This window comes from Corvus kubaryi, unplaced genomic scaffold, assembly GCF_017639235.1.
Source record: "Corvus kubaryi isolate FWS band 111438036 unplaced genomic scaffold, C.kubaryi_AGA036_p1.0 138, whole genome shotgun sequence".
Classification (NCBI taxonomy): Eukaryota; Metazoa; Chordata; class Aves; order Passeriformes; family Corvidae; genus Corvus; species Corvus kubaryi.
The window spans coordinates 3,733,587-3,752,397 of NW_024580672.1; the positions used below are offsets into that span (position 1 = coordinate 3,733,587).

General features: G+C 40.5%; 1 protein-coding gene across 5 annotated transcripts in view; it reads left to right on the plus strand.

Annotated features, from left to right (window-relative positions):
- The window catches only part of NDST2 (N-deacetylase and N-sulfotransferase 2), a 134,980-nt gene that overhangs the window by 66,253 nt on the left and 49,916 nt on the right, over positions 1 to 18,811 (plus strand). For 3 of the 5 annotated variants that reach the window (XM_042018670.1, XM_042018671.1, XM_042018673.1), the window contains one exon: positions 16,025 to 16,084. The exons of 1 other annotated variant lie outside the window; for it this stretch is intronic. The gene's annotated coding sequence lies outside the window, so the exon portion shown is untranslated. Of the gene's footprint in view, positions 1 to 15,125; positions 15,180 to 16,024; positions 16,085 to 18,811 lie in introns of those variants that run through there. One more of the 5 variants, XM_042018672.1, reaches the window with a different exon arrangement.

An 18,811-nucleotide genomic window follows, 5' to 3' on the forward strand; every position in this document is an offset into this window, starting at 1 on the left:
CTCAATCCCTAAATCATGTTTAAAAGATCTCTAGAAATGCTCAGAATGCCTACAAAACCCCCTTGATTTAAAAAAGATTGGACCAGTATTGTTGATTATTGTTGCCTTACCTTCTGTTACAGCTGTGACTGTATGTCCTTCTGTTGTCTCTTTTCTTAAGCTTAAACTAGAAGCTCTTTGTTCTGCCTTCCTGTGGCACATTTCTTAAGACTTTTTATCGCTCTAGCTACAGTGATATAATTTATGTTTTTTTCTGCAGATGAAACTGCTGCTGGTACGTCTTTTCCATTTTCCTTCATGAGCATATGTCCATCAAGATTCCAAGTCTTTCCCTTGTCAATAATAGCTCTGTTTAAGAAAAAACCTCTGTAGAAAATTGTTACATTACACTTCTCCTAGATGTTTACTGTTACGTTTTTCCTTGAAATGGAAGTGTTTCTCTGCTTTCTGATTGGTGTTTATTCTTCTAATTCAAATATTCTATTTACAGATATTAATGTTTTATAATTTTCTTAACATCAGTGTAATGCCACAGTGAGCACTACAGGATAATTGTGTATGATGTACAACTATATAATCTCAAATTACCCACATTTTTTCCCCTGAGTTGCATTATGTATTCCCTTGTTCTTTTATTAGGAAACCAAATTAATAGTTCTTAATCTGACCAGCGTCTCCTCTTGACTGTTTAGAATTTTTTCGTTTGCTTCTTAAACCTCTTGTTGGATTTTAGAAAACAAAACAAAAAACCAACAGACTTTAGATGGTTTTCTTTGTTTTCCTCAATTAGCAATTTCAATCCATTACTTCAGTGTTCTTTTGTTGTTTTGGGATCAACTGGTGAGAACTGAACAGTGTTTCACAGTGGAATGCACATGTTAGTTCTTGTACTTCTCATCTCTTAGTTTCTTATGCATCTTAATATAACTTAATGTGTATTTTTATTGTCACCTTTTATCGAGCATGCAGTGTGCCTTCATTAAGGTGTCTAGTTTTTCCTCTTTTTTTTGAGTTAGTAATTTATTTATGACCCTGTTCAACAAGAAGTATGAGTGGTTATAATTTTCACTGTTTAGTACTTTGCTTAAATATAATGTGTTATCAGTTTCCTCTACATAATTCAGTTCTTCTGAGAGGAATACACGTATATATGAAATTACTGTTCAGATTACAGTTTGTATTGCCAAAGTGTATAGAGTCCTCCACAGGTCAGGTGCTAGCTGTTTTGGATGCTCCATGAATACAGTACAAAAGCCCAAATCCTTCATTTGAACTCATTTGTAAGCTACAGAAGTCAGATTTATTAATCAAAAACTCACTGCACTACCATTTTTGTATCTTCAGAGTACAGCATTTGCTACTTCAAATCTTTGAAATCTTTTCTTACTGTTACGTTTGATTAGTTCAAATAGTTGTATTTTCTGTTCCCCAGTATTATGGCTTTATCAAACAGCTTGCTTTACGTCAGTGTTATGTGCCATTCTTTCTGAATTTCTGTTCTGTATTTTGCACCGTGATTTGTATGATATGAAAGTTGTTTCCATATGAATTAGATTCTGTTTTTCTCCTAATAGAAAATGCTTTTATTAGACTCTCTGTAATCATCTGCATATGACAAATCTTTTCCTACCTCATTAGTGTGATGGATTCTGGTTTGTAGCCCACTGGGATCGTAGCCTTTTGACTTTCCTGTCATTCTATTGCATTTCAGTTCTGCTTGTTAGGTTGTTCTCTTCTTACACGGCAGAGTAATTTTCTTTCTCTTTTACATCATTCTTCATCCTACGTCAGCCCCTTGAGCCCCAGATGTTACTGGTTTAAAAATGAGACAGAAATTAACCCTGAACTCAGAAGACCCCAAACACTTACTTTTACCATTTTTGCAGTCTACCATGTATGAATGCATCTTATGTCTCTCACAGGGAGAACGTTTTGAAAGGGGTCAGGACTGTTTCACAGACTGCCATTTCCGCATCCCTCTGCTGTGAGGGATACCTGGAGTAACGATGGGCCGTGAAGATAAACCAGTTATCAAGATTCTCCAGCTGTGTTTCCCCCACCCTTTTCCTTTGCCCCCCACCTTGTGGGCACTGTTCAGTGCTGTTCTGTCCATAGGCAGTCTGTACTAGTTAGCTATCTGCTACATACTCAGGGCTTATCATCCACTTGTCAGCAATTGCATGTTATTTCATACCACAGCTTCAAAATCTGTTCTTGTGTTCAGAGCTCCAGACAGGCCTTGCTTTCTCACGTTGCCTTGCTTATAGAGCTACCCTGTGCTACGGAGGATATGGTCAATGGGGGAAAGGAGGATCTGCTGGCAGAGGATGCTCGAGGGCAATATACTGGGCAGAGTCCTTTCGTAGAGAGTGTGAAATCCACATGTCTATGTCTACCAGGATCCTGAGTGGTCAAAATGAATGTGCTGTGTGCTAGGGCATTTCCTGATGTTTTCTGCAGTAGGAAGATGTAGGATGGCTTCTGTGCTCGCAGCAGCAAGGTGAGTGATGACATATGTGGAGACCTGATTCTGCTGGCATTGGGTGCCCATACGCCTCGTTTGTCAGCACAGTAGCGAGTGCAGGGTCTCCACTGTCCTTTTCAGTTCAGCTGGCTTGGGAAGCTGTTCCCTGCATCCCTGAGCTTTGCTGGGGTCAGGGGAAGTCCAGGCGATGAGACTTTTATTTTTTCTTTGTGTGGGGGATGGGGAAAGGGCTGCCTGTTTTGTAAGCACTCCATTGTGATGGATTAACTTTCCTCTTGAATGATTGCGTATGGCACATCCAAAAGAGATTGCGGAGCGGCCCAGCAGCCCGAGCAGAGCACTCAAAGGGCTCTGTGTGGGCAGGGAGTGGCGAGGGCTGTGCTCTCCTGGCACGGCCTCCTCAAGGCGTGGGGCTCTGTGTGCCGGCTCCCTGTGCCCGTGCTTCCTGAGGGAGAAGGCCTTCCCCTCTCTCCTTCCAACAGCTCCACTTGGTCCCTAATGAACCTCAGCGGGAAACAACAAAATTCTGTTCATGAATAGCTTTACAGTCCCCTTTCTCCCGCCTACCCTGCTCTCTGTCCTGGGAATGTGCTGCCCACACAGTGACCAGAGAGGCATTTGGAGACATTTGCAAGATAATGCCATATCAAATGTTCCATTCTGACACTTTGTTCTTGAATTTTTCGAAACTGTTTACTACGTATTTCCTTTCAGTTTTCATGAATAAGCACACTTCTCCACGACTAAAAATGGGGAAATGCATTTCCAAATGTGTGAAGCCATGTAACTGTATAAAATTGCTTTAATTATGTGTGATGTGGTTAGTTTCAGTTAGTTTCTGGAAGTCTATTGTGCATTTCTGCCAGCAACAAGTAGCCTCTCCTATTTGCTTGCTGCTGTTTATCAGACTGGCTGTCCTCCCAAAGTAACCCTCATCCAAATTCTTCACTTAACAAATGCTCACCAAGAGGCTTTTTGATCCTCTCATACTCAGTGTCACCTTGGTTGTTGCTCTGACAGAGCAGAAGATAGTCTAGATTTCCTCATTAGGAATTTGGTGTCTTACCATGTTTTTGAGACGTATGTTTTTCATCTGGTTTATGATGTTTTTAGAAAGATCTGAAATTACAGCTCAAGGGAGAATGAACAGAGTTTCGGGCATCTAGTAAGCACAGGTGGAGGTCATTTATATCATCTTCCCCAGGCGGTCACAGCTCCTGGGAACTGGAGCAGTGCTCTTGCATACTTTTCTGTAGTTACTGGTTTTCCTGGTAAGTGCCAAATTCTTTACTTTTTTCCTTTCCTTTACTGTTTGGGAAGATTGGGGAAATGTGCTATCAAAGTGTTTTGGCTTTCTTGTTTTTTGAATGACAATAGCTACAGAAGCATAATTATCTTTTTACTTCTGGCTAAAGAATATTTCTTTCTTTTTATTTTCCACTACTGGCTGCCTTTGACCTATTTGTTTTTGTTTCACTTAAAAATTAACAAGCTTTTAAACTCTTTCGTTTTTTGTAAGGTAGATATTTTTGGAGTTACTAAGCTGAAGTTATTCCCTATAACAATCAGGGACTTAAGGTGTTGGGAGGTATGAGAAAAGGTCTTACTTTGAAGACTTCCAACTTGAAGTTGAAAAGGAGGAAGCAAACATTAAAGGGAAGCTTTTCTACTTTCTATTAGGGGTTTTTCCCTATCTGCAGTGTGGAAAAGCTATTCAGTACTGTTGGGATTAAATGCAGAGAAGAACTGACAATAAAAATTTTCTCTTCCTCTGTAAAGAAATGATTTTTCAGAAGGTTTGAAGTCAATTTTGAGAGCTAAAACAACCCTTTCACATTATGGTGACCTGTCTGTGCCCATCATATATCCCTCGTCTTCTAAAGAGCTCCAGCAGAGCCAGCCACAGTGATCCTAAGTGTCTAGAAATATCCTTTGTGCAGCCCTTCCCACAGCTGGGAAACTGATAGTGTTCATTTATTCCTCTGCTCATAGCTATCTGTGTGTGCAGAAGGGAGATACTTGCTCTTCCTTCCTGAAGCTTTCTCTGTAGAAGTTGCTCTGCTGTCAGGATCCAATGACCATATTAATGAATTCATCAATCACAATAATCTGATTAAATTGATGGAGAAGAGGGAGCCAGCAGATGAAACAAACAGATTATTTTAAGATATATGAGATACCCAATTAGTAACTGACTCAGCATTTAAGTGAAAGTGTTGCTCAAGAGATTTACTGGTAACCAATGTAATAAATTACACTTTATGGCTTTTCATCTTTGAGAAAGGCTTGTGCACTGCTATAGGAACCTGTAAGTAAAGCAGTAACAAAGTGTTGCACATAAGAAATATCAGTTATATATTACTTCTTTAAAAAAAAGTACGGATTTGTGTATGTGCATTTCACTTAGAAACGCACTAGGCTATGGGCCGTATCATGGAGAGATTAGCATGGATTTTAAGTCTTGTACAGGTACTTTAGCCACGACCTGGTGCATGTGTATTCAGGCATTTAGGAAACTGATACTTGAGTAGGAAGGGAGTTGCTTTGTGTCACTGAGGTTTCAGGGGCAATCCCCTAGAGTACGGAGATAATGGGAGGGAAGCTTTCTGTCAGGGAGCATATGTTTTTGTGGCGATTACACTGTGTATAGATTAGGACTTCTGGGAGGGAGGGAATGGGAAGATGTGCTTGGAACATAGGACCATCTGCCAGTACCTTGGCATAGTCATTTCATTAGTGAGAAGCTTATTAGCTTGAGTTCTGCAGAGATAGATAAGAAAGGCAGCGAAAGAGACAGAAAACTGTCATCCAGCTGCCATTGAAAATGAGAAAAGATGGCTCTGATAACCTCTAAAATCTGATTTTATTAGAACTACTAATGCTCTTCTAGGTAAGAAGGTATCAGTCTTCTTGTTGCTGAAAAAAAATTTTCTAAATTTTGTGATGCAGTGTGGGATGTTCTTTGGTAGGGAAAATATTAAAACTGAGGGTGAGCTGAAATAGGAAAGAAAGTGCTAGAAAAAAAGGGAAGGAACTGTGATTTTTACTGGGAAGTTGGTTTTTTCATCAAAAGCTGCTTTTTCCATTTGGTCAACACTTGAGGTGACCTGTATCAAATGTTGGGTATTTAATGTTTGTGGTGATATAGGATGACACCTGGAAGATACAACCCTGAGAGCATCACAGTCCCAGCCCTGGCCTACGCCAGGAACTTCAGAGAGCGCACAGTCCAGCCTGTGTTCCACATGAGGCAGGAAACTAGGGGAATGCTCTAGCTGGACACAAAATAGTGTTCCAGAGGCAAAAAGGCAACGGTTAGAGCCTGTGAACTCAGTTCCTCTGTCCTCACGTACCCAGTGCTGCTGCTGACATGGTAAGTGTTCGAGCTTGTGTTCTCTTCCTCAGTTTTGCTGTCCTGTAGATCAGAAAAACTGTACTTAGCCTGTTTCAGGGAGAGCTCTGCTATTCTGCTGAAAGAAGGATTAAATGCTATTGTATTTAAACAGCTCTGTTTTTCTTTTGACAGTTGAGTCAGACTTGAGTCTGGGTTGAGGGTGAGATTTTGCCAGGAGAAAATGGTGGTTGGAAGTACAAAGTGATTTGAGCATTGGCATTTGGGAAATTATTTTCCTTTGGTTTTATACAATTCAGGTTAGACTGGTAGTTAAGATGAAGGGAAAGAATGAGAAAAAAACCTGTTTCCCATGAAAAGCCTTACAATCTGCAGGTGCCTCAGTCCATGGGAGCCTGGATGTGTTCGGGACGTAGTGTGAGGGTTATGCAGTTCACCAGCAAGATGGTCTGTTAAATAAGGCTGGACAAGTACAATTTCTGTTTGCACTGCTGGGATGGAAAAGGCAGTTTCCCCTGATGTCTTTGCTGATTTATGAGCTAACTCAAATGGAGCATTGTCTCTGACTTTGTCTATTGTAAATCTGTGGAAACAAAAGGAACATTCATTTTCAAAAAAACGAGTAGAAAAATATAGCTTAGGAGTGTCAAAACACCTAAGCAGAGTGATGCTTAACTGAAAGGGGGTTGGTTAGTCATCCATTTTGCAAATTCTCTTTTTGTATTGAGGGTGGAAGAAGATTAGTGAGATGAAAATCTGTTATTACAGAGATAAGAATGGGTTATGGCTGGGTCCCAAAGGAGAAAGAATTTTTTAATATTATTAAAAAAACCCAACCTTTTGCTGTGATTCATCTGTAATGCTTAGACAGTTCCATGCAAAAAACTTTATGATAATAGTGTGCAGCATGGCATTTATATCTGTAAATGTATGTACAAATACTGACATAGTATAAATTTAGATCCTGACCCTGTGCTTGTTGAATTCAGTGGAAATACTTCTGGTGGTTCTGACAAGCATTTGATCCAATTCTCACATTGAGAATTGAATGTGGTCTAAAACTCAAACCGAATCTTCTGCTTTTGAATATTTATTCTTACCTGCCTTAAAATGGAGCAGAGTTGATTCAAAGTCTAAAAAAAAATTTGCCCTACACGGGACCCTGCTGTGTTTTATCTACTGAAACACTGATAGTATCATATAGTGATAATACTCACTTGCCATGTCACATGATTTTTGCATAGACTCATAGAACCATAAAATAGTAGAGTATGCTAAGTTGGAAGGGACCCATCAGGATCAAGGAATCCAGCTCCTGGCTCTGTGCAGGACACCCCAAGAATCCCACCATGTGCCTAAGTGCATTGTCCAAACTGACAGTTCATGTACTTTTTCTCTCAAGTAGTGGAAGAATGTTGTTGGCCCCACAAGGGCATGGTAGGTCAAGGTTTTGGCTCAGTTTACAAGTCTAAAAGGCTTTTCACTTAGTGAGGCCATAAAGAAACCTCCAGCTGGCTGGATGCCTCTTTTAAAAACACAAGTGTGGCCTTACTCCACCACATGATGATGCTCAGGGAGAGTTGTGCATGCCTCAATGTCTTGGGATGAGAGAGGAGTGGGAGGGGGGCTTTTGCTCATGTACCGGTGAAGCCAGGAAAGTCAGATGTTTGCATGAAAACACAGGGAACTTAATCTGATTGATTCAGAATTACTGTGAAAGAATAGAATAAGACAGGGGAAAAGAAAGAAGGATGGCAGCAGAGAGCTTTTAACTTGACATATGAAAGGAAATTAAGACGGTAAGCAGAAATTTTCATTTCATTGCAAGCACAAAAGCTTCTTTAGCTGTTCATGTGAACTATGAAATTGTGGATCTTCACGCAGTGTTTCCCTTCCAGCAGCAGAGCACAGAGCTGAGTGCTGCCTGCATTTGGGAGTGTTATGTACAGCTTTACTTTAGTGCCTTTCTGGGTCAGTGGCTCTCAAACAGTGCCACGAAGAGCTGCTTTAGTCGTGCTTCCGTGAGTCAATCTGTAAGTACTGACACTTCTCCCTGATCATAACCCAGTGTCCTAGAGAATCTGCAGGCTTTTCTGACTGCTAATCTTAAAGCATTTTTGGTGTTCCTTGAACTCAGGTTGGTTGATCATGTGTACCTTTTTTCAGATGCCATTCTTCCTTGCAATTCAACCACTATCAGATTGTTGACTTCAAAAGATCAAGTAAAAGTATGCAGCCAGGTCCTTGCACCTGCAGCATTGAAAGAATTCATACTACTCTCCTCAAATTGTTCTGGCACTGCTCTCTCAGTAGTCATAATCTGTATTATTGTCTCATGGCAAATAAGGAGAAAGAAAATTACTGATTTATGCAAAGATTTTTGTTTTTCGGGCATAATGAGCAATAGCATCAAGAATCTGCATCATTTATAGTCTTTCAAAATAGATTTGTGGATCAGATTGTTTCACCTCTGCATGCCAGAAAACATAAAGGAAGAGGGATGATAGAGTAAAATAATGAATTTAAATACACTTCCAAACAAGCATATCTAGTAGTGGAGACCTCTCTGGATGAATCAGGTATCTATTTCCATTTGTGGGAAGGTTTGGTGATGGTTTGAGCATTTATATAGCCAACCTCAGTGGCAATTGGGAGCCCCAAGGGAGGAGGGAACAGTGTTCAACATTTGTGTATTTCTCATTAACTGACTGCACCTGCAGCCTTTATCATCAGCAACCAGGTATTTGGACTTTTTGGAAAGTAGTAGCAGTAGCAGATCTTGAGAAGACTGTGTGGAAAGAGAAGGAAGGCTATCAGACCTGAAGTGTGAGGAAAATCCTGAAGATATGTCTGTTTCTGAGCATTGGCTAAGCTGAATTTGGGGTTGAACATTAAGCAAGCATGTGAAAAGTAATTGGGTAGGAAATTTTGATTTCTTCTTTCCCCTCACTCCCCTGAATGAATTTTTTTTTACCTGTTTTCTCTGTTCCATGTAAGGAAATAAAACAGGTGCAGACACAGCCAATCTGTAACAAGTCTTGCCCAATTCGGCTTCAAGATATTACGCTTATTATTTGGATTTCATTCAGCTCTGTGTGTTTGTATCCAAGAAACCTATCTGTAATTTTTTACTTGGTTTATTGGATTGAGTATGTCTTTCCATTATATATTCTTTTCTGTACAGCCAGCTGTGCTATGGCCACTTACTGGGCATCTTGGAACTACTACTATGAACTTCAAAGTGCATACAAAGAAAGTTGTTTAAACAGCAGATTTGAACTGAATTATGGGCAAAACTTCAGTTTCTTTATTACAGCATGTCTTTACCATCATATCAGATGTGTTTTATACGTTATATTTGAGTATAGATTTTTGGCTTTATTGGTTTCCTCCTTCATAAAAAATGAACAATGTTAATTCTAGTTTTAATTAATTCCTTAGTGGGGGTGTGTCATAATTTAGAATTGCAGATTTATATCATTATAGGCACATGCGTGAGGTTAAGTGAGGAGCTGTTTATACTTTTTTCCCCCAACAGCATCTGAGATATTGGAGGAATCTGCTCTATGATGTAGAGTGCACATCATTTATGTTAAAGGACAGAGATAAAAGTAAGCATAAGGGGTCTGAAGACGCAACACTGTCCAGATCAAATATTGACAATGATAAAGGAAAAGCATAAACTCGGCAGGCTTCTGACTTAGTTTTCTTTATTTAATGGAAGAATAAAATGAGAGAAGCAAATTATCTTCTTCCTCTTCACATTCTCCATGGTAGCTGTCAGCTTCACTGGGGGGTCACCATTTAGGCACAAAACCTTTACATAGCTTTTAGTTGACATTAGTTTCATTCCTGTGGGGTTTGGGCACCTAGGCATTTTCAGGCTGTCTGGAAATACAACGCATGATTGCCTTTCATGAATTTGGTTATTTGTTTGCTGCTTTTTTTATATGCTATTTTTCTTAAGATAGCAGTGGCTTTGTGACAGGTGCAGAGGGATAAGGCATTGCTTCGACTTTGTGAGCCGTGGTTTACTAGGACCAGGGAAAGACTAGTACTAAACTAGGTGTCTTTAGTTCTTTTGGGTTCTCTTAATTTGGAATGCTTTGATGTGGATTAGCCTAAACAAGCCATTATTAGCAGAATTGTTTAAATTATCCAAATGGGGTGAAAGGTTTAAATACAATGCTCTCTACTACTTTAACCCTGTAATTCAGAGAACACTCAATGCTATCATCTTAATTACAGCATTGCTGCCAGGAGGCAGTGGCTCTGTGGCAGGATAGAAACTGACAGTCATTCAAGATTTATCTGTCTAATACATAAATCATAGTTGTTCCTTCTTCAGGACTCTCCTTTGCTCATTAAGGAACAGTCATAAATAAAGGGTGGGAGTGGAGAGGAAGAGAGAATAGTTATTACAGCTGGTGATGGGGTCCGAGGCTGTGACCCAGGAAGAGATGACCGGTCCGGGGAGATGGTCCCGAAAGGAATCGCCTTCCCGGGGTCCGGTGTCTTCCTCTCAGCTGCTGGCAGAGGGGCCCTTGCAGAGGCTGTCAGCTCTTTAGTGATATCAGCTCGTGATTCCAGCTCACCTCTGCAGGGCAGCCTCTAGGCCAGACCAGACCAGAGAGAGACGAGAAGGCCCATGTGGCTGGTTCCGCATGAAGGGAGCTTTATTATGGGTCCCCTCCGGCGAAGGGAAGCCAGGGACGAGCTCTCTCTCCCAAGGGGATCGAGGGAGCTTGCCTTTATAGGGATCCAGGGGATCAGCAAGGGGACCAATGGATTACAAAGTGTCTGGGACAGACCAATGGGTTACAGAATGATCTGCATAGGGTATCCCAAAGGATTGTGGGTCTACCTTTCCTCGCCATGATCCAAAAGTAGTTGCCTTTCCAGGGAGTCCTGCTGGGCGATTGCGAAATCTTTTATCTCAGCAGACATCCCTCCAGGGCAGTGGCTGGGCATATCCCACAAATAGTAGCAATGGAGTTTAATCAGCTGAGAAGGCTGTCTCCTTCCTACCCTCGTGGTGAGAGCAAAAAGAAGGGAGAACTAGGAGAGATCTTTTCTTGATATTGTAGTCATTCCCTCTTTCTTTACAAATTTCTTCTCACAAAGATGGCATGATTTTAGCTGCTAGGTTGTAGCACTGGGAAGAAGGTTACTGATAGCTTTTTCCCATTGGCCTTGATTGCAGCTGGTTTGCTTTTTTGCTTGTTGGGAGACATAGAGCTAAGCTGATAGCAGGAGAGAAAAGGATGGAGGCAGAGACAGCATTACTTTTTTAACACTTCACTGCTTGCATTGGCCTTTCTGAAAATCAGACTGCTGAAGCAGTCAGGGTCACGGGCATTTCAGAGAGCAGCATGGTTGCAAGCAAGCACAGTCATGCTGATGGCAGACAGGGCCTGGACCACCTGCCCTCCATGCCATGAACAGGCTTATAGGGAGGAATTCTTTCCTTTGTGTACAGGCAAAGGCGATGCCACCTAAGGGCATGCAAGATCTGATGTAGGGCATTGGATGGATGATGAACTGTACTAAGCCATTTGCTTTACATTATCAAAGTGATCATAGAACCTTAGAATATTCTGAGTTGGAAGGGACCCACAAGTATCATCAAAGTCCAGCTCCTGGCCTTGCACAGGAGAGCTCCAAGAATCACATCATGGAGCCTGAGAATGTTAGGCAGACACTTCTTGAATGCTGGCAGGCTGGGTGCTGTGACCTTGATGCTTTTTCTTCTGTTGTGAAAAATCTGCTGGTGAATTATGTTGAAGACAGCCCCAAGAGGGAGAGGAAGAATTTAAGAGATCAGTTTTAGAACTTTGAAAATAAGACTGCTTTCTCTTATGAAAAATACAATTTCACTTGAGAGCTTCAGTGTGTCTCAGAAAACATTTCCCTTCTCAAACGAACTCTGCTGGATATATGTGAATGAGTCATAAAGGAACTATCATGGAATCACAGAATTGCTTGGATTGGAAGGGACCTCAAAGATCATCTCATTCCAACCCCTCTGCCATGGACAGGGACACCTTCCACTAGACCAGGTTGCTCAGGGCCCCCATTCAGCCTGGCCTTGAACACTTCCAGGGATGGGACATCCCCAACTTCTCTGAGCAACCTGTTCCAGTGCCTCACCACCTTCACAATAAAGAATTTCTTCCTACTATGTAATCTAAACCTGCTCTCTTTCAGTTTGAAGCCATTCCCCCATGTCTTATCACCACATGCCCTTGTAAGATGTTTCTCTCCATGTTTCTTATAGACTCTTTTCTGGTACTGGAAGGCCACAATTAGGTCACCCCAAAGTCTTCTCTTTTCCAGGCTGAACAATCCCAATTCCCTTAGTTTTTCCTTATAGCAAAGTGCTCCATCCCTCTAACCATCTTGGTAGTCCTCCTCTAGACTTGCTCTAACAGGTCGATGTCCCTTCTGTGCTGGGTATTCCAGAGCTGAATGCTGTATTTCAGGTGGAGTCTCAAATAAATATGTTAAGGTAAACGAATTAATGTGTTTTGATGTCCAATGTCCTTAATTAACTATTTCAAGTATAAACTTGCTGCCTAGTTTCCATTTCTTTCACTTCTTTGGAGATACTGGCAGTGAATACCGTTTTCTGCATGGTGCTTTTTCTTGAGCATTTGCAGTTTCTGGCAGTAACATTTTCTGATAATTGCTCCTTGGTTTCACTCATTCCCAGATAGCTTCATGTTTTTCCTCTTCTCCTTCTCTATGTATATTTTCCTTTTTTCCAGTTTAATTGCTGCAGTCCATCCATCCTTACTTCCTATATCCACTAGAAAGTCAACCCCGCCTGTGCTCATCTTTGCGCAGCTTTGAACTGTAAAACTGCTCAATTCTTATAAAATATTTGTTGAAGAAATACAGACCTCAGGTGACTGTAGTTTTTATTCTGAATTCTATTTTTTGCAGAAATTAACTAAAATTTCCACCATTTGATAAGCAGGATTTTCTATTCTCTGTTTCCTACTCTCTATTTCTGTATTTCTGTACTTCTTCCTGTTCTCATGTTCCTGTAAACATTTGCATATTTTAACTATACCAAGCTATATTCTCTTTTTCCCATGTGTGCTTTATCATTAGGTATTTTCACTGTGCTTCTGATGTGGGCTTTTAAAATGATTAATATTTTTAAACTTAGGACAGTCATGTTTCTTTGGTGTAATTACTACAGAGACATACATGGTAGAACTGTTGTCTGCCTAATGTGACTTGGATTGTTTGCCCAGACTGAGGATAAGATCTTCATGGGAAAATAGTTCTGCTTGGTTGGGCTCCTGTGTGAATACTATTCTTCTGACTAAGAGGACCTTGTTGTATTTGATTAGTGTACATATTAAGGTTTTTATGCTTAAAAAAACCAAGCACCCTTCTCATTTTCCTGAAAGCTGTTTTATCTTGTAATGGTGAATGGGACCACACATGTGCTCTTATATGTGTCCTGGGATTTCCAGACAGCATTTGTTATGCTGAGATTTGGCCTTTATTCTGGAGCAAAAAGTAAAGTGAAACTTCCAGTGTGGCTGATGTTTGAAGAAATAAAACTGTCAGGAATACAAATGTCACTGTTTATTGAGTCTCTGTACAGTGACTAACAGGAGCTCCTGGAGGAGCCTGCATGGCTGGCACACAATCTCCTGAGCTTTCCCACTCCATTGTTATGGCTGGTAAATTTGCAAGTAAATACAAACATGGGAAAAGATACGATGCTTCTAGAGTTAATGACATCCTTCCAAAATCACTTAATTGTGTGCTAGGCAGAGTTTCATTTGCATTAGTAAATGCTTTGATGCCTAGAGATGAAATGTGGGGTTGCCTCTTCTGTTAAGCATTTGGGAGCTGGTATTAAGCAGCTGTTGATAATGGTGGTAATGTACACTTTGTGCTGAGGGCTTTGCAAACATACAAATCTGTTTCCTTCTCATGGACAACATAGGCACAACAGTATGTATGGAGGACGGAAATGGGAAATTTTAGGTAAGTTTTTTGCCACTTCACTTGGCTTTCTGTGGAAATGACAACAGTGTCATCCTTTTAAACCACTTGCTTTAAACCACTCCTTTAATTTGAGGTTCCATAAAATAAATCTTGTAGTGAAATCAGATTTGGCCAATTGCAGTCTCATTCTACTGATAGATTTGTCTCTCTGGTTGGTAATATTGTTCTGTTCTTTGTGTTTAATCACTGGGAACTTATCAATTATTGCGTTCAGTTTAAATTCCCTGTTACCCCATTCAGCTGGTGTTAAATTCTGCCCTCTTCTTACCTGGCTCTGTTGCGTTTCTACTTGTGTCTGTTGTGACATGCCTTAGTGGATAACAGTGGCCCTACAAAGAACGGTTTCTTCACCTCATAGCTGTAACAGTTTTCTGAGTTTCTGTAAGTAGGAGTAAGTTGCATTTTTACAAGCTGAAGACAAAATTATTTGAAACTTGTGTTCTTCTCCGAGTGTCTCCCCTGCATTTATTATCTGCTAATCCTTTTGGGTTTTTTCAAGTTTTCTGTATTCTGGAAAGAAAAACCGACTAGATTAGAGTGATACTCTTATCTTGTTCCAAATCAGCACTTTGGTAATAGTTTTACATGAGAGAGTGCAAGATATTTTGCAGTGAACCAAACAGCCAACTGCTGTGGGAAACTTACATTAAATGCTAGTAGTTGGATGTTAGTGTATCTACTTCTGTGGGTCTTACTGACTACCATGAGGGTGGAATTTTATAAATTCTGCTAATAACTAACTTCCTAATTTGATGGTTTTTCTCAGTGACTTTCACTGGATTGTTCTGTGAAAAAAACCATTTCTTTAGTTGTCCGTTCTTTTTACAGTGAAATCAAATTCACCTCTTCTGTAGTTTAGTTGTTTAGTGGTTGCATCTGGCTGTTCCAATGTTTACCCTGGTGTTTTGGGATCTGCGGAGGCCAGGCATGCAGGGCTTCTTATTCTGCCTTCTCAAACTATTTAGTGAAGGAAGATAAGTATTATGAATCAAAAGAAAAGAGGAAAATTGTGTCCTGCAGAAGGGTAGGTGCTTTTTTACTAATCTTTATCTAACCAGGAAAAAGGAGAAACTTTCACTCTTGTAATTATGTGAGGAAGGCAGAGAGCTGGGTGCGCTCGTTATATTTACAGGCAGAGCAAGTGTGGTTCTTGTTTAGTAATTGGCTGTAGCGGTATTAAAGATTATTGGAAACTCAAAGGTCAGAGTTTTTGCTGAATCAGGGTCTGTGTGAACTGGAAGGCTACAGAGGTACCTGTGTATCTGAGGCATAACTGATGTGAAAGAGCTGACTTCAGAGGCTGTCCAGCAGGTACAGTAAATTATAGCAGTCTAGTCTGTGCTCTCCCTCGGGGTGTCGGTGACTCTTGAGATGCCCTCCCTGGTGAGCTGCTCTGTGTACATGTGTGTGTGTGTGCACACAGAGACAAGTTTCCTGAGCTTCAGTTGGCTTCACAAAGTACTTCCATCTGTGTGATCGCCAGCCAGGCAGAGGCGTGGAGGAGGGTGTGACTCCCTCCTTGGGGGTGGTTTGTTTTTGTTTCACAGTATGCCTAATTGTAAAGGCTTTGGCAATAGACTCCACAGACTTTGTCACACCATTGAAGTTTTACTGAACTGACTTAGCTGTGGCCAAAACAAAAGAAGGTAACATCTCATTCTTGCTTTGTTGGTTGTTTCAAAGTAAACAATATTAATGAACAGGTGTGAGAAATCCCATTCGGATTGTGCTGGCGTTTCCAGTTCTCTCAGCTCATACTGAATTTGCTTGTTCTGTGAACTTTCTTTTTTCTTTGTGGTTGTAAATCCAGGTTCCTGGTTTGTTGATTGGGGATTTTTTTCCCCCCTGGGGATTTTTTTCCCCTCCTGCGTTTGTCATTTCTCATCTTGCCCCACTCTTTCTCATTCCTGCACAGCTGAGCTTGCTGCAGTGCAGCCCTGTATCATTGTCTGGTCAGTGCCAACACGGCTGTTGTCATGGCTTCAATCTGTCCTCATGCCCTGTTTAGTGTAATGTAATCATTACCTTGGTTGTGGAGAGCGAAGGTGCTCCTGCTAAGTAAATGTTTACCAACACTAATGAAGGCTAACATTAGGGAAGAGAGAGAGAGGGGGAAAGATTGTTTAAAGTCTTGTCTCTTGTTTATTTTAAAACAGAACCTTGTTCCTGAGTGAAGCAATTGATGAGTATTTTCCTTCACCAGACTGTGATCAAAGGTAGGTGCACAATCTTTTACATTTTTATGGGCTGACATACCCAGATATGGTGAGAGGAGCTCAAGTCCTTCTGAGCAGTCTCATGTCAGAAAAGAGGCATGATATTAGGTGGAGGAGGAGGCTAGGCTTTTACGCTGCAGTGTGAAGTTACACTCCTCCTTCATCCCTTTAGGAAGAGTTGCAGAGGAAACAATATCGTGTCTCTGGTATTCAGTTGTACAGTTGCCAGCATGAAGTGGCAGATAAGTTAATTTAGATCAGGAAGGAACTTCTGATGCAGTTCTGGAATGTGATAGGACTGGGTGGCTGCTTATTGCTAAATATTACTTTATTTAATATGGAGTTACTAATTCCATACCTTCTGGGCAAAATTTGGGGCAATGTTGTTCATTATCCATTAACTCTGCCTTTGAAAAGAAATGGGAAGGATGTGGGCTAAAAAGCTTTTAAAGTTTCAGATTTTGCATTTCACAGAGTCTCTGACCCGTGCATAAGAGCTGTAAGATCCCTTTGGGAATAACTATATTTATGTTGCTCCTAGCATACTGGAACTGCATTCGTGACTTATACCCACAGGAAATATCATAAATGTAATTAAAAATTAAAAATAGAAATACTGGATTGGTCGAAATTCTGTGCTGAAGGAAAGGAGTCCTCCTTTTTTTCCCCCTCATTTCTGTCTGGATGAATAGTGAGGGAAGGTTATTCTCATGGAGTTTATTTAGTACGTATGTTTTAATACTGCACTCTAATGTAGCAAAAAAAAGCATTGTTCTGCCAAGATGTGTGATGGAAAACTTGCAGAGATTCATGCTCCTGTGACATTTATAATTTTCAGGTGCTACTATACTTTAAAAAGTGCCAGTCCTGTGAAAGTTCCTACAATCAGTGCAGTAGATGAGGGATGATATAGTCCAGTGAAAGGTTCCTAGATTCTTTTCTTGGAAAGAACAGAGATGATTTAGTTCTGTATGTGTGCCGAACAAATCTGGTTGAAATACTTTTTCATGCCTTAAAGAGTGCTATATGGATTTCTCCGATTGCTTTATGTGAGTAGACCGCTATGGCTTCAGCTATGCAGAAAATCAGGGGCAGAGAAGGGAGGATGGAACAGCTCATGACTTAGGCAAGTAGCCTGAGTTGATAAAAAGGAGATTGCAGCAGCTGGTGCTTAATGCTGAGTTCCAGTGTACAGTAGCTGAGCTGGTGAGGAAAGGTGGATATGCTGAAACAAGGACTTTGGGCTCTTTGAGCACTGCACATGCTGAAATTCTAAATTCCTTTGTATGTCAACCAGAAGCTGAACTTTAACCCTAATTTTCCTGCAAAGGTTCTGATAGTGCTGCCCAAATGAAACATTTCTTCCAGGGCTGACCTCCACTCAGCTCCCACTTTCTTTTGGCAGCCACTCAAGCTGCAGCTTCATGCTTTTTCACAGCCCTAACCCTACCCTAATCCTGAGTTTTCTAGAGACACATAGACAAGAGTCCTTAGGCATTGGTTAGATGAAAGGATTTTGGAAGAGAGGTATGACCTACGTAGTTGATGTGGCCCTGCTATCATAGCTCATTCCAGTGTGATTCGAATACTGAATCTTGTCTCCTGTGAACTTTTTATCGGTTTTGCAGGTGACATTTGCAGAGAGACTAGTAGAGGAGCAAAAATAACTTGAAATGTGTGATACATGTTTTTATACTTGCAGTACGTTCTTGTGAAGAGTAAAGTGGTAGAAGAAGCTGCAGCTAATTTGGCAAAGTCAAGATTTTAAAAAGAACAAATTAAACAAAAATTTGAGATGGAGTAGAATGAGTGTAGTGACCACATTAGCATTCTATTCAGCTTGAACAGTGGTGTACTTCCAGAGACATTTGGTGTAATTGTCACGTGTGAAATTGATAAATATTTATAATAAGTGAAAGAGTCAAAATATTAATGGAATGCTTCATATATTCTGCTAGTGTCAATGTATATGTGACATCCTGGCTAGAAGAGCAAAGGGAGAGCAATGTTTGACTTCAGGTACAGCCACAGTAAATTGCTACTGCACCTTTGATTTCATTGACACAAAGGGTAGAAAATGGGGAAAGACAGAAAAAAAAGTAGAAATTATAGGAGATGGAAAGGGGACCATGCAGTTAGAATATATAGTCAGGTAGTCCATGCAGAATCCATTTCATTCCACGTGAAAGCGGAGTTATTGGAAAATTTACATTATTATTACTAATCTAAAAGTGGAACTCCTTGTGCTTTCCTTGTGCTAATATGTGATTCATCCTTAGCAATACTTACTTACTGCTTAAGACTAATGTCTTAATGTTTCCTGCCTATGCCAGCAATATCCCACAGTTAAACAACAGAAAGATTAGTCCCAAAATGCCTATAGCTTACTTTTCAAAAAACTTTTATTTTCCCAGAAGTCTTTATTTTCCTGGGAGATATCTCAACTCTGTTCAGTTGTGGCAGAAAGAGAGGGACAAATAACTTCTTTTTTCTTCTATTATATTTTAACTTTTTCTGGTTCCTAAGAGTGTCTGTTTTGTTAGTCAGTTCTAATAAGGATTTGTCTGCCAGGTATTTCTTTGCAGTCACCTGTTGTTCATTTCCATATCTGGAGCAGGTTACAGTAAACCAGTTCCTCTGAAACTTCTGGAATTGATTTAATATTATCAGTGAGGTCCCGTCATCAAAACATCACCAGAGGTGTGCTAGTTTACTTAAATGGTGTGT